This window comes from Armigeres subalbatus, chromosome 1, assembly GCF_024139115.2.
Source record: "Armigeres subalbatus isolate Guangzhou_Male chromosome 1, GZ_Asu_2, whole genome shotgun sequence".
Taxonomy (NCBI): Eukaryota; Metazoa; Arthropoda; class Insecta; order Diptera; family Culicidae; genus Armigeres; species Armigeres subalbatus.
The window spans coordinates 294,674,180-294,686,882 of NC_085139.1; positions in this window are offsets into that span (position 1 = coordinate 294,674,180).

Here is a 12,703-nt window from a genome sequence, read left to right on the forward strand (position 1 = left end):
AAGGAAGAAGCAGCAATCGCAGCTACCGCAGGTGCAACTGGAGCGGAAGGAGAAGTGCTCGCCCGTGTTTGTGTCGGGCGATCCACCGGATTTGCGCCCAAAAAATTCGCCAGCTGATCGCTAATGGGCTGAAATGTACTTTTCGGCTCTGCAGCGAGGGCGTGAAAGTAATGCCGGCAAACAAGGACCATCATCAATCCGTCGTGGAGTTCCTCGAGGTCCACAAGTATTGCTGCGAGGACTCCATGGCTGCTAGGGTGGGTCTGGTCAATTGGAACGCTTGCTCACTTAAGAGCAAAATCATCGAGCTCAGCGATTTCCTTCAGGAGAAGAAGATTGACGCGGCTTTCATCGCCAAAACCCACGTGAAGCCCGAGGTAAGTGCAACAATTCCGGGTTTTAGGCTGATGAGGTTCGATCGAACAAGCTCCAGAGGGGGAGTAGTGGCAATCGCCTTGCGAAGTAACATCGCCTGCTGCCGGACTTCAAGCTCAAATTCATCGAAGCCGTTGGAGTGGAAGTCACCACTTCCGTCGGAGTCGTCACTCTTGACGTGGCTTACTGTCCCTTACTTTACTTACATACTTATGGATCCTTTACACCTTCGGTGGTGCAAAAGGCCGACTTGAAAGATCTCTATCCTGAGCGTTGCCCGGCTATCGCTTTAACCTGTTGCCAGGTTAGATTTCGGTCGAAATCTTTTATTTCTTCATTGAGGCTTCGCCGCCATGAGCCTCTGGGGGTGCCTCTGCTACGATGTCCCGCTGGGTTCCAATCGTAGAGGTACGTAGAGTGTGGCCGATCAAGTTCCACTTCTGATCCTGTTGCTATCGGCCTCTGGTGACGACGATGGAGATCGTTGTTTGAGATCCAGTTGTGAGGCCACCAGGCCCGAGTTATATACCGCAGGCATCTGTTAATGAACACATGCCCTGCAGCCGTTGAGTGTTCTCCACTGATACACACCATGTTTCGCTAGCGTATAACAGCACAGATTTTACATGAGAGTTGAAAATTCGTATTTTGGTACGTTCACTTATCTGCCTGTTTTTTCAGATATTTCTTAAACTCGCATAGGCAGCTTGCATTCTTGATCCGGCGCCTATGTCGATCTTGGTGCCGCCGTCTGACACCATTTAGCTACCAAGGAAGCTTTCAACATTCTCCACTGGTTGCCCGGCTACTGTGAAACTGGAAGGAGTCACCGTGTCTACATCCAACGATTTGGTTTTGTTGACGTTGATGACTAAACCTGCCGAAGAGGAGCGCTCGGCAAGGTCGTTGAGATTACGTTATCAGCCAATTCGAAGTCGTTTAGGTGCTCCATGGTTATAGGCTGCCATAACAGCCCGCGGTTTGGTTCACGGCCAATCGCATCTACCAGAATCTCGTCGATTACGATGAGGAATGTAGTATGTGTATGAGACAGGGTGAATAAAAGTTCGTTTTTAATAGTACTTAAAAATTAAAATGAAAAATATTAATATGAAACATTTTAATGATAGTTTTGAAAACTTCTTCATCTTCATTGGCATTACATTCCCACACTGGGACATTGCCGCCCCGCAGCTTAGTGTTCATCATTAAGCACTTCCACAGTTATTAACTGCGAGGTTTCTAAGCCAAGGTACCATTTTTGCATTTGTATATCATGAGGCTAACACGATGATACTTTTATGCCCAGGAAAGTCGAGGCAATTTCCAATCCGAAAATTGTCTAGACCGGCACCGGGAATCGAACCCAGCCACCCTCAGCATGGTCTTGCTTTGTAGCCGCGCATCTTACCGCACGGCTAAGGAGGGCCCCATAGTTTTGAAAACATTGTCAATAAAAACTGCTCAGCTGCATACGAGTTCTAAGAGCAATATAGCTGTACTGCATACGAACCTCCAACTGAAAATATACATCGAACGATTAACAGCGATGACCACATCGCTAACGTTACATGCTCTTGCAGAACGAAAGCGCTTGCATGATAGCGAATTAGTCACTTTTTCGACGGACGCGGAACGCAACGACGACTGCTCCGCTCTATTGGCCTGAGCGTGGGAGCCGCCTGGAGGACCAGCTCCGCTTCGATCCGGGTAAGCGGGTGGCACCGCCCCTGGCAATCGAAGCGTGGGAGCCGTCTGGAGGACCAGCTCCGCTTCGATCCGGGTAAGCGGGTGGCACCGCCCCTGGCAATCGAAGCGTGGGAGCCATCTGGTGGACCAGCTCCGCTTCCATCCGGATGGTCGGGTGGTACCAACCCGGTCATTGAAGCGTGGGAGCCGCGTAGGTGGTACAGCTCCGTTTCGACGCGAGCATGAGGTAGCCAAGCTCCTCGCTAGACGAAGCGAAGTAGCTGCAGTAACGGGACGGTGAAAGACGGGTGGGCCGTCAGATCACGACAAGGAACAGTAACTTACTATCCCACACAAGGCACGATGGCACGTCGGCTGAGTTACGAAGGGATACAGTCAAGCTCACTCGGCGGCAGGGCAGTTCATCATCGCCGGACACCTGAACGCAAAGCACGAATCGTGGGGAAACACCCTAGCAGCACACATCATTTCATTTCATTTATTTAGTCTACATCTAAACAGATAACACTGAATCAACAATTTGACGCCACAATACACGGTTCGAGGCCGCATCTCTGCATCCTCGAATGCGCCCCACGCTCGCCAAGTCGTTTTGCACCTGGCCTGCCCACCTCGCTCGCTGCGCTCCACGCCGTATTTTTCCTGCCGGATCAGAAGCGAACACCATCTTTGCAGGGTTGCTGTCCGGCATTCTTGCAACATGTTCTGCCCATCGTACCCTTCCGGCTTTAGCTACCTTCTGGATACTGGGTTCGCCGTAGAGCTGGGCGAGCTCGTGGTTCATTCTTCGCCGCCACACACCGTCTTCTTGCACACCGCCAAAGAAGGTCCTAAGCACCCGTCTCTCGAATACTCCGAGTGCTTGCAAGTCCTCCTCGAGCATTGTCCATGTTTCATGTCCGTAGAGGACAACCGGTCTTATTAGCGTCTTGTACATGACACATTTGGTGCGGTGGCGAATCTTTTTTGACCGCAGTTTCTTCTGGAGCCCGTAGTCGGCCCGCAAATGATGCGCCTTCGTATTTCATGACTAACATTGTTATCAGCCGTTAGCAAGGATCCAGGTAGACGAATTCCTCGACCATCTCGAACTCCACGAACTCGAACACTGCTTCTCAGGCGGGCCCTGTCGCGCTCGGTTCCGCCCGCAAGCTTGTACTTTGTCTTTGACACATTCACCACCAGTCCAACTTTTGTTGCTTCACGTTTCAGGCGGGTGTACAGTTCTGCCACCTTTGCAAATGTTCGGCCGACAATGTCCATGTCATCCGCGAAACAAATAATTTGACTGGATCTGTTGAAAATAGTACCCCGGCTGTTACACCCGGCTCTCCGCATGACACCTTCTAGCGCAATGTTGAACAACAGGCACGAAAGTCACCTTGTCTCAGTCCACGGCGCGATTCGAACGAACTGGAGTGTTCGCCCGAAATCTTCACACAGTTTTGCACACCATCCACCGTTGCTTTGATCAGTCTGGTAAGCTTCCCAGGGAAGCTGTTCTAGTCCATAATTTTCCATAGCTCTACGCGGTCTATACTGTCGTATGCCGCCTTGAAATCAACGAACAGATGGTGCGTTGGGACCTGGTATTCACGGCATTTTTGACGGATTTGCCGTACAGTAAAGATCTGGTTCGTTGTCGAGCGGCCGTCAACGAAGCCGGCTTGATAGCTTCCCTCGAACTCATTCACTAATGGTGACAGACGACGGAAGATGATCTGGGATATCACTTTATAGGCGGCATTTAGGATGGTGATCGCTCGAAAGTTCTCGCACTCCAGCTTGTCGTCTTTCTTGTAGATGGGGCATATAACCCCTTCCTTCCACTCCTCCGGTAGCTGTTCAGTTTCCCAGATTCTGACTATCAATTTGTGCAGGCAAGTGGCTAGCTTTTCCGGGCCCATCTTGATGAGCTCAGCTCCGATACCATCCTTACCAGCTGCTTTATTGGTCTTTAGCTGTTGGATGGCATCCTTAACTTCCCTCAAGGTGGGTGCTGGTTGGCTTCCATCGTCCGCTGAACTGACGTAGTCATCTCCTCCGCTGCCTTGACTTTCACTGCCTGTACTCTCAGCGCCATTCAAATGTTCCTCGTAGTGCTGCTTCCACCTTTCGATCACCACACGTTCGTCCGTCAAGATTTTTATTTATTTATCATCAGACTAAGGCCGGAGTGGCCTGTGCTGCACATAAAAGACTTCTCCATTCAGCTCGGTCCATGGCTGCACTTCACCAACCACGCAGTCTGCGGAGGGTCCGCAAGTCGTCCTCCACCTGATCGATCCACCTTGCCCGCTGTGCACCTCGCCTTCTTGTTCCCGTCGGATCGTTGTCGAGAACCATTTTCACCGGATTACTGTCCGACATTCTGGCTACGTGCCCGGCCCACCGCAGTCTTCCGATTTTCGCGGTGTGAACGATGGATGGTTCTCCCAGCAGCTGATGCAACTCGTGGTTCATTCGCCTCCTCCACGTACCGTCCGCCATCTGCACCCCACCATAGATGGTACGCAACACTTTCCTTTCGAAAACTCCCAGTGCGCGTTGGTCCTCCACGAGCATCGTCCAAGTCTCGTGTCCGTAGAGAACTACCGGTCTTATAAGCGTTTTGTAGATAGTCAGTTTGGTACGGCGGCGAACTCTATTCAAACGGAGCGTCTTGCGGAGTCCAAAGTACGTACGATTTCCAGCCACTATGCGTCTCCGAATTTCTCTGCTGGTATCGTTATCGGCGGTCACCAGTGAGCCCAAGTACACGAATTCTTCAACCACCTCGATTTCGTCACCACCAATAGAAACTCGTGGTGGGTGGCTCACATTGACCTCTGTTAAGCCTCTTCCTATCTTGTACTTCGTCTTCGACGTATTGATGACTAGTCCAATCCGTTTAGCATCGCTTTTCAGTCTGATGTAGGCTTCCTCCATCCTCTCAAAGTTACGTGCCATGATATCAATGTCGTCGGCGAAACCAAATAACTGGACGGACTTCGTGAAAATCGTACCACTCGTGTCAATCCCTGCCCTTCGTATTACTCCCTCCAAAGCGATGTTGAATAGCAGACACGAAAGACCATCACCTTGCCGTAACCCTATACGCGTTTCAAAGGGACTAGAGAATGCCCCTGAAACTCGAACTACGCACATCACCCGATCCATCGTCGCCTTGATCAACCGTATCAGTTTATCCGGAAATCCGTTTTCGTGCATTAGCTGCCATAGCTGGTCCCGATCGATTGTATCATATGCGGCTTTGAAGTCGATAAATAGATGATGTGTGGGCACGTTGTATTCGCGGCATTTCTGCAATACCTGACGTATGGCGAACACCTGGTCTGTGGTAGAGCGTTCACACATAAATCCCGCCTGGTACTGCCCCACGAACTCTCTTGCAATTGGTGTTAGTCGGCGGCATAAAATTTGGGAGAGTACCTTGTAGGCGGCGTTCAGCAATGTGATTGCGCGGTAGTTGCTACATTCCAGCTTATCGCCCTTTTTGTAGATGGGACACACGACACCTTCCATCCACTCCTGCGGCAGAACCTCATCCTCCCAAACCTTGGTAATCACCCAGTGCAGCGCTCTAGCCAGTGCTTCACCACCGTGTTTAAACAGCTCTCCTGATAGTTGGTCAACTCCAGGGGCTTTGTTGTTTTTCAGCCGGCCGATCTCCTCCTGGATTTCCTGGAGATTCGGAGCCGGAAGTCGCATGTCCTGCGCGCGTGCTCCTAGGTTCATTACCATACCGCCACCGGTGTCTGCCATATCGCCATTCAGGTGCTCTTCATAGTGCTGCCACCACCTTTGGATCATCTCACGCTCGTCCGTGAGAAGGTTCCCGTTTATGTCCTTACACATATCGGGCTGTGGAACGTGGCCCTTACGTGACCGGTTCAACTTCTCATAGAACTTTCGTGCGTTATTAGCGCGGTACAGTTCCTCCGTCTCTTCACGGTCTCGATCTTCCTGCTGGCGCTTTTTCCTCCGGAAAATCGAGTTTTGTCTGTTCCGCGCCCGTTTGTATCGTGCCTCGTTCGCCCTTGTGCGGTGTTGCAGCAATCTCGCCCATGCTGCATTCTTCTCCTCAACTAACTGCTCACATTCGCCGTCATACCAGTCGTTTCTCTGATCCGGAGCCACCGTGCCTAGTGCAGCGGTTGCGGTGCTTCCAATGGCGGATCGAATATCTCTCCAGCCATCTTCAAGAGATGCTGCGCCTAGCGGCTCTTCCGTTGGGAGTGACACTTCCAGCTGCTGCGCGTAGTCTTGGGCTAGTCTACCGTCTTGTAGCCGCCCAATATTTAGCCGCGGCGGACGACTCCGACGCGTGTTGATCACCGTCGAGAGTTTTGAGCGCAGGCATACTGCAACGAGGTAGTGGTCGGATTCAATATTCGCACTGCGGTAAGTGCGTACGTTCGTGATGTCGGAGAAGAATTTACCGTCGATTAGAACGTGGTCGATTTGGTTTTCCGTTACTTGATTAGGTGATTGCCATGTGGCCTTGTGGATATTCTTGCGGGGGAAGAAAGTGCTTCGGACTACCATTCCGCGGGAGGCTGCAAAGTTTATGCATCGTTGGCCGTTGTCGTTCGATACGGTATGCAGACTACCCGGTCCGATGACCGGTCTATACATTTCCTTCCTTCCTACCTGAGCGTTCATGTCACCGATGACGATTTTGACGTCCCGCAGTGGGCTTCCATCGTATGTCTGCTCCAGCTGCGCATAGAACGCTTCTTTCTCGTCGTCGGATCTCCCTTCGTGTGGGCAGTGCACGTTGATGATGCTATAGTTGAAGAAACGGCCTTTTATCCTTAGCTTGCACATCCGTGCGTTGATTGGCTGCCACCCAATCACGCGTTGGCGCATATTTCCCAGCACTATGAAGCCGGTTCCCAGCTCGTTGGTGGTGCCACAGCTTTGGTAGAAGGTAGCCGCTCGATGCCCGCTTTTCCACACTTTCTGTCCTGTCCAACAGATTTCCTGCAGCGCTACGACATCGAAGTTGCGGGGATGTAATTCATCGTAGATTATCCTGTCGCAACCTGCGAAGCCTAGCGACTTGCAGTTCCATGTTCCAATCCAAGCTTCCAATCGTGATCCTTTATTCGTCGCCTAGGTCGTTGCCGATTGTATCGAGTCGTATTATCTTCTATGTCGTTCGTAATAGTTGTTTTTAAAGGCGGCTTATTGGGCCTGCGCAAACCTCCTGTCTCGTCGGAGGGTCGTCGTGTCAGGGCTGTTTAGCGTCCCACCTAACACCAGGACTCGTCAGTCAAGATGCTCTCATCCTTATCCCGGCACATTTCGGCTCGCGGCACGAAGCCTTTGCGGGATGCGTTGAGCTTCTGATAGAACTTGCGTGTATCTTGAGAACGGCACAGCTGTTCCATCTCCTCGCACTCCGCTTCTTCCAGGCGGCGTTTCTTCTCCTGAAAAAGGCGGGTCTGCTGTCTCCGCTTCGGTCTATAACGTTCCACGTTCTGCCGGGTACCTTGCTGCAGCGCGACCGCCCGCGCTGCGTCCTTCTCCTCCAGAATCTGTCTGTACTCTTCGTCGAACCAATCGTTCCGTCGACTTCGACCCATATACCCGACGTTGTTCTCCGCTGCGCCGTTAATGGCTGCTTTGACTGTATTCCAGCAGTCCTCAAGAGGGGCCCCATCGAGCTCACCCTCTTCCGGCAACGCTGCCTCGAGATGCTGCGCGTATGCAGTGGCGACATCAGGTTGCTTCAGTCGCTCTAGGTCGTACCGCGGCGGTCGTCGGTACCGAACATTGTTGATGACGGATAGTTTTGGGCGCAGTTTAACCATCATCAGATAGTGGTCAGAGTCGATGTTAGCGCCACGATATGTCCTGACGTCGATCCTCCTTAGCCGTGCGGTAAAACGCGCGGCTACAAAGCAAGACCATGCTGAGGGTGGCTGGGTTCGATTCCCGGTGCCGGTCTAGGCAATTTTCGGATTGGAAATTGTCTCGACTTCCCTGGGCATAAAAGTATCATCGTGCTAGCCTCATGATATACGAATGCAAAAATGGTAACTTGGCTTAGAAACCTCGCAGTCAATAACTGTGGAAGTGCTTAATAAACACTAAGCTGCGAGGCGGTTCTGTCCCAGTGTGGGGATGTAATGCCAATAAGAAGAAGAAGATGTCCTGACGTCGATAATGTCGGAGAAGTGCCGTCCATCAATCAGAACGTGGTCGATTTGTGATTCTGTCTGCAGTGGTGATCTCCAGGTGTACCGATACAGAAGGCTGTGTTGGAAGTAGGTGCTGCGAATGGCCATATTCTTGGAGGCGGCGAAATCAATTAGTCGCCGGTGACCGCTGAACTTCCGGTGAGCGCTGAACTTCCCAATAGTCGGTCAAATCTCCTACTCTTGACCAACCTGAGCGTTCAAATCTCCTATGATGATTTTGACGTCGTGGCTTGGGCAGCTGTCGTACTCACGTTCCAGCTGCGCGTAGAATGTGTCCTTATCATCATCAGTGCTTCCGGAGTGTGGGCTATGGACGTTGATTATGCTGAAGTTGAAGAACCGGCCTTTGATCCTCAACCTGCACATTCTTTCATTGATCGGCCACCATCCGATCACGCGCCTTTGCATATCGCCCATCACTATTGTCGGCAACTGACAGCATAGATCAGCTTGCCTATGAACGCCCAATACAACAAAGCTGTCAGATCATCGTACGTATGCTAAGCGGAAGTGGTTTGAGTTTGAAAAATCTACCTGCAGCCATTTTTCAATAGAACGTGCATCGAGCCGGATGGAAAAAAGTTTGTTCTCTACACCAGTAAAATCAATTATTAGTTTTAGTTCAAACATTTGATTTCGACACTGATAAATGTAAGTTAACTCTTATAATATTTGTTCAACTTTTAACATAGAATAAATTTCAGCTTTAAGCTGTATCGCAACGTATATTTGGCGATTTGCTAACAAGAATCAGTGCGTTTTGTTTTATCTCCCGGAACAAAATGAAAGCTGTTCCCAGCTCGAGTGTGTTGCAGCAGCTCTAATAGATGGTATGATTACCTCTGAACGTTCGCACCATTGATCCCATCCAACAAAGTACAAACCTCATGCAGCATTACGATGCTGAATCCACGGTCGTTGAGCACATCGGCGAGTAGGCGTGTGCTCCCGATGAAGTTAACAGATTTGCAGTTTCACGAACCGAGTTTCCAATCGCTAGTCCCTTTTCGTCGCAGTGGTCTTCGCCGATGGTTCCGGTCCGTACTCTCTTGTTGATTGTTCGTTACTTATGTTTTTAAAGGCTGGCTGGCAAGCCCTAAATTTCCGGAGGACCATTCCTCCTTATTCCCGGTGAACCATGGTTTACAGTTTCACTTAGAGTCCCTCGCTGGCACTCGGACGATGTTCAGCCGCCCCCAACATGGATAACAGACGCTGCTGCGAGCCGGTCCTGACATGGAGAACAGACGCTCAATAAGATTTGCACCTCCGGAGAGGAGTTATAAATACCACAATGTGTTGAAATTGTTTTCAGTTTATGTTATGTTTATGTTTTTGTAATCTCTCGCAGAAAGTTGCCGTCTATAACGTTCCACACTTCCACAGCAGCAAATCATCGAGTGGCTGATACTATCGTCAGCCATGCAAAAAGTTCTCGCAGCCACTAAAATTCTTGAGGGCGGTCATATTTTGTATATGTACAACCATTCTAGTTTTACTTTCGTTGGGGCCCATGGAGGAGAAATCACGGAGACATATATGGAACCACGTGCCCGACGTGTCATTCGTTGGATGAGCGATCCTGGACTATTGAGAAGATGTCAAACACAGTTACTACGGTTACTATTTGCAAGGTTGGAGTTTATTTCGTGTGCCGTTGGCTGGTATTATTATTCCGGGGCGCTAATGGAAGCAAAGTGGTGCGAGCCGGAACGTTCCGTTAAGGTGGAGTGGGTTGATCATGCAAAAGCTAACGAAAGAAGACCAGACCTCACTGAGTGAACAACACCTTAAACTCCATCGCTAATTCAACTAATTCAACTTTTTTTTAATTGTATTACCCTCTTCAACCAGTATTTTAGTGCGGGGAACTTTCGCACAAAAACGTTTGCCATCCCCATTTTTCGGCGATATGCCAAATGCTCCCCATTCGTTTCAGTCAACATACAACGACGGATTTACGAATTTGAGTAAACTATATTATGAAAAGCAACTTTTCACAACATTATTTATTTAATCAATCAACTTATTTCAAGGCCTTTCATTGTTACCGATTCTGAAGAATTTATCTCGTCGCATTAACGAGTTGTCTGAATTTATCCTGCTGGGCTAAGGTTAAAATGATCCATGTTCCTATTCGTGTCCATTGTTCTGCGATAAGAGTTGTTGCCATTATCTTCTTTATACTCACCTGGAACAGCTTGAGGATGTGATAAAATCACTTCCAAAGTGATCCAGAAATGCGTAAATTTTAAAGAGCATTCATATGAATTTATTTAGTATTCTTTGTTTAGAACAATATCAAGTTTATTGGTTGTTTTTTTAGTGCCCGCCCACGACCCCACATGACCTTTTTATTTAAAATATCTGGAGAAAAATGTAGTTCTAGTTAATTGTACTGGGAAATGATTTAATCTTTTATGCTTTAAATGTTTGGAAAAGTTTAGTTTTTGATTCCGTTCAGGAAATTTTAGTTGAATTGTTTGATATTTTATTTTGAGTTTTGAAAGCTTGTAAGCTCAATTAAGAAAAAGCATTCAGCTTTTGGTAATTTAGTTTTACTTGAATTATTTTTGTAATATTTGCTCTTTTTGAAAGTGCTTTCAGTCTTTTAATTTTATTCAGTCTTGTTTTACTTTTTTCGTAAATTTTGCATACAAATATGTTGATGGTAAAATAATTTTACATCATTTTTGGAATAGTACGGATGATATATCTTGGTAATCAAATGATAGATAATTTCAGTGAAGTAAGGTAAGGAATCAGTGAAGCAGTGACTTAATCAGAAAGTTAGATAGCTTTGATCAAATAATGGATGCCCCGCGAAATCCAGGGTTCTTGACTAAGTTTACTCGACGAAGCGTCGGAAAGATCAATTTTAAAATCAGAAGATTCTACTCAAATTACAACAAGAAGAAACCGCCATAAATCCCCCGTCGCTGTGGTCTCTTCTCGCTTGCCGCCTGGGCACCGTCCGTACCGACAGGCTCTTCTCGCTGGCCAACCACAGTTGTTGTCCTCGCCTCCGCCAATAACCACCCTCGCCGCCGCCGCAGCTACCCACGCCGTCCTGTCCCTCCGTTGGGTCGTGCTCTCTTCTCGCTTGCCACTTCGACCACGCGCCGGTGGCCGAAGCTCTTCTCGCTTGCCAAGCACGACCGTACCCTCCGCTACCGCCGCCCTACGCGTCCGGCCCATCTTCTCGCGACTTTCGGCCTCCTCTTCACGCTTGCCTGGGCCACCTGCCTAAAACCGTCCGACAATATACCGCCGAATTCGCGACGACCCCGTCGCTGCCGCCGCCGCCGTATCCCGTCTACGTGTGTATCGTGTCGTCGAACGTTCCCGTGTTGTGGTTGGACAATTGTTTTCGGGATTTTCGGGAAGAGAAAACGATCAACTTCTCGAGGCACTCTCCCGGGCGTCCTTGGTTGGGGCGTCCAGGCTCAAGATAAAAGGCCGCCCGGCTCGGTTAGCCAGCTCGGCCAGTATTGGAAACAAAAACAAAACCCATAAACGGTCGTCGAAGGTAATAGTAGAACAGCATACGCATCGATAGGTTAAAATAGGAAGAAATGGTTGAGTTTTCAGATATGTGCGTTTTCTTTTTGTTTCTTCTTGTTTTTTAACTGGAAGGTCTCGGAGGAAGGAACATTAGTGTGTTGTATTATCTGCATCCGACGATTAATTCGATGTTTAACGCCCGTCGCCTAATCCTAGAAATTTGTTTTCCATTTGGAGTAGTGGATAAGTGGTGGTTTGAGACTAGTAAACGCCGTCCAAAGACTAAGGTGAACCACGGGGAAGAGTGCCTCTGCGAGCCCGGGTGGTCCCCGGAGGAAGCACCCACGCGGAATCGATACATTTCCCCATACTAGGTTTAGGTTTCAGGTAGTGAGGGAATGTGGTGTACGGAGTGAAGTTGTACTCGGTTGTTGCTGGTCGAGCGTCTTCGTCGCAACCGGCCTACTTTGATCGTGTCATCGCGTTTGTATCAATTGATGCTTCGCCTTCGCGACCGCTGTCTTCTCATTGGTGGACTTCGCGCACGCGCGCGCGCGCTCTTTTGCCTTATCTCATTTGCTCGTGCTTTCTCTCTATTCATCGGAAGAAAAGTCTGTTTATGGGCAGTGTTCCCCGTCATGTAGCATGACAGGAAACGAAAGCTTAAACAGCCTTTATGCGACTTAAATTTCGGAACTCATCACAGGAGGCGACCAACTGCCAGGCTTTAGAAGGCCTTTCACTCATTTTGAACACTCTCTTTCATATTGCTTCCAACAGGAACCTTTTGCTTATATTTTTCGGCCGAAAAGACCTTTTCATTCACTTTTATCTCAGGAACATGATCATCAGATCGATGCATTTACAAATAACTCAAAAACGGAGCCTTTTTCTTGTAGGCTATT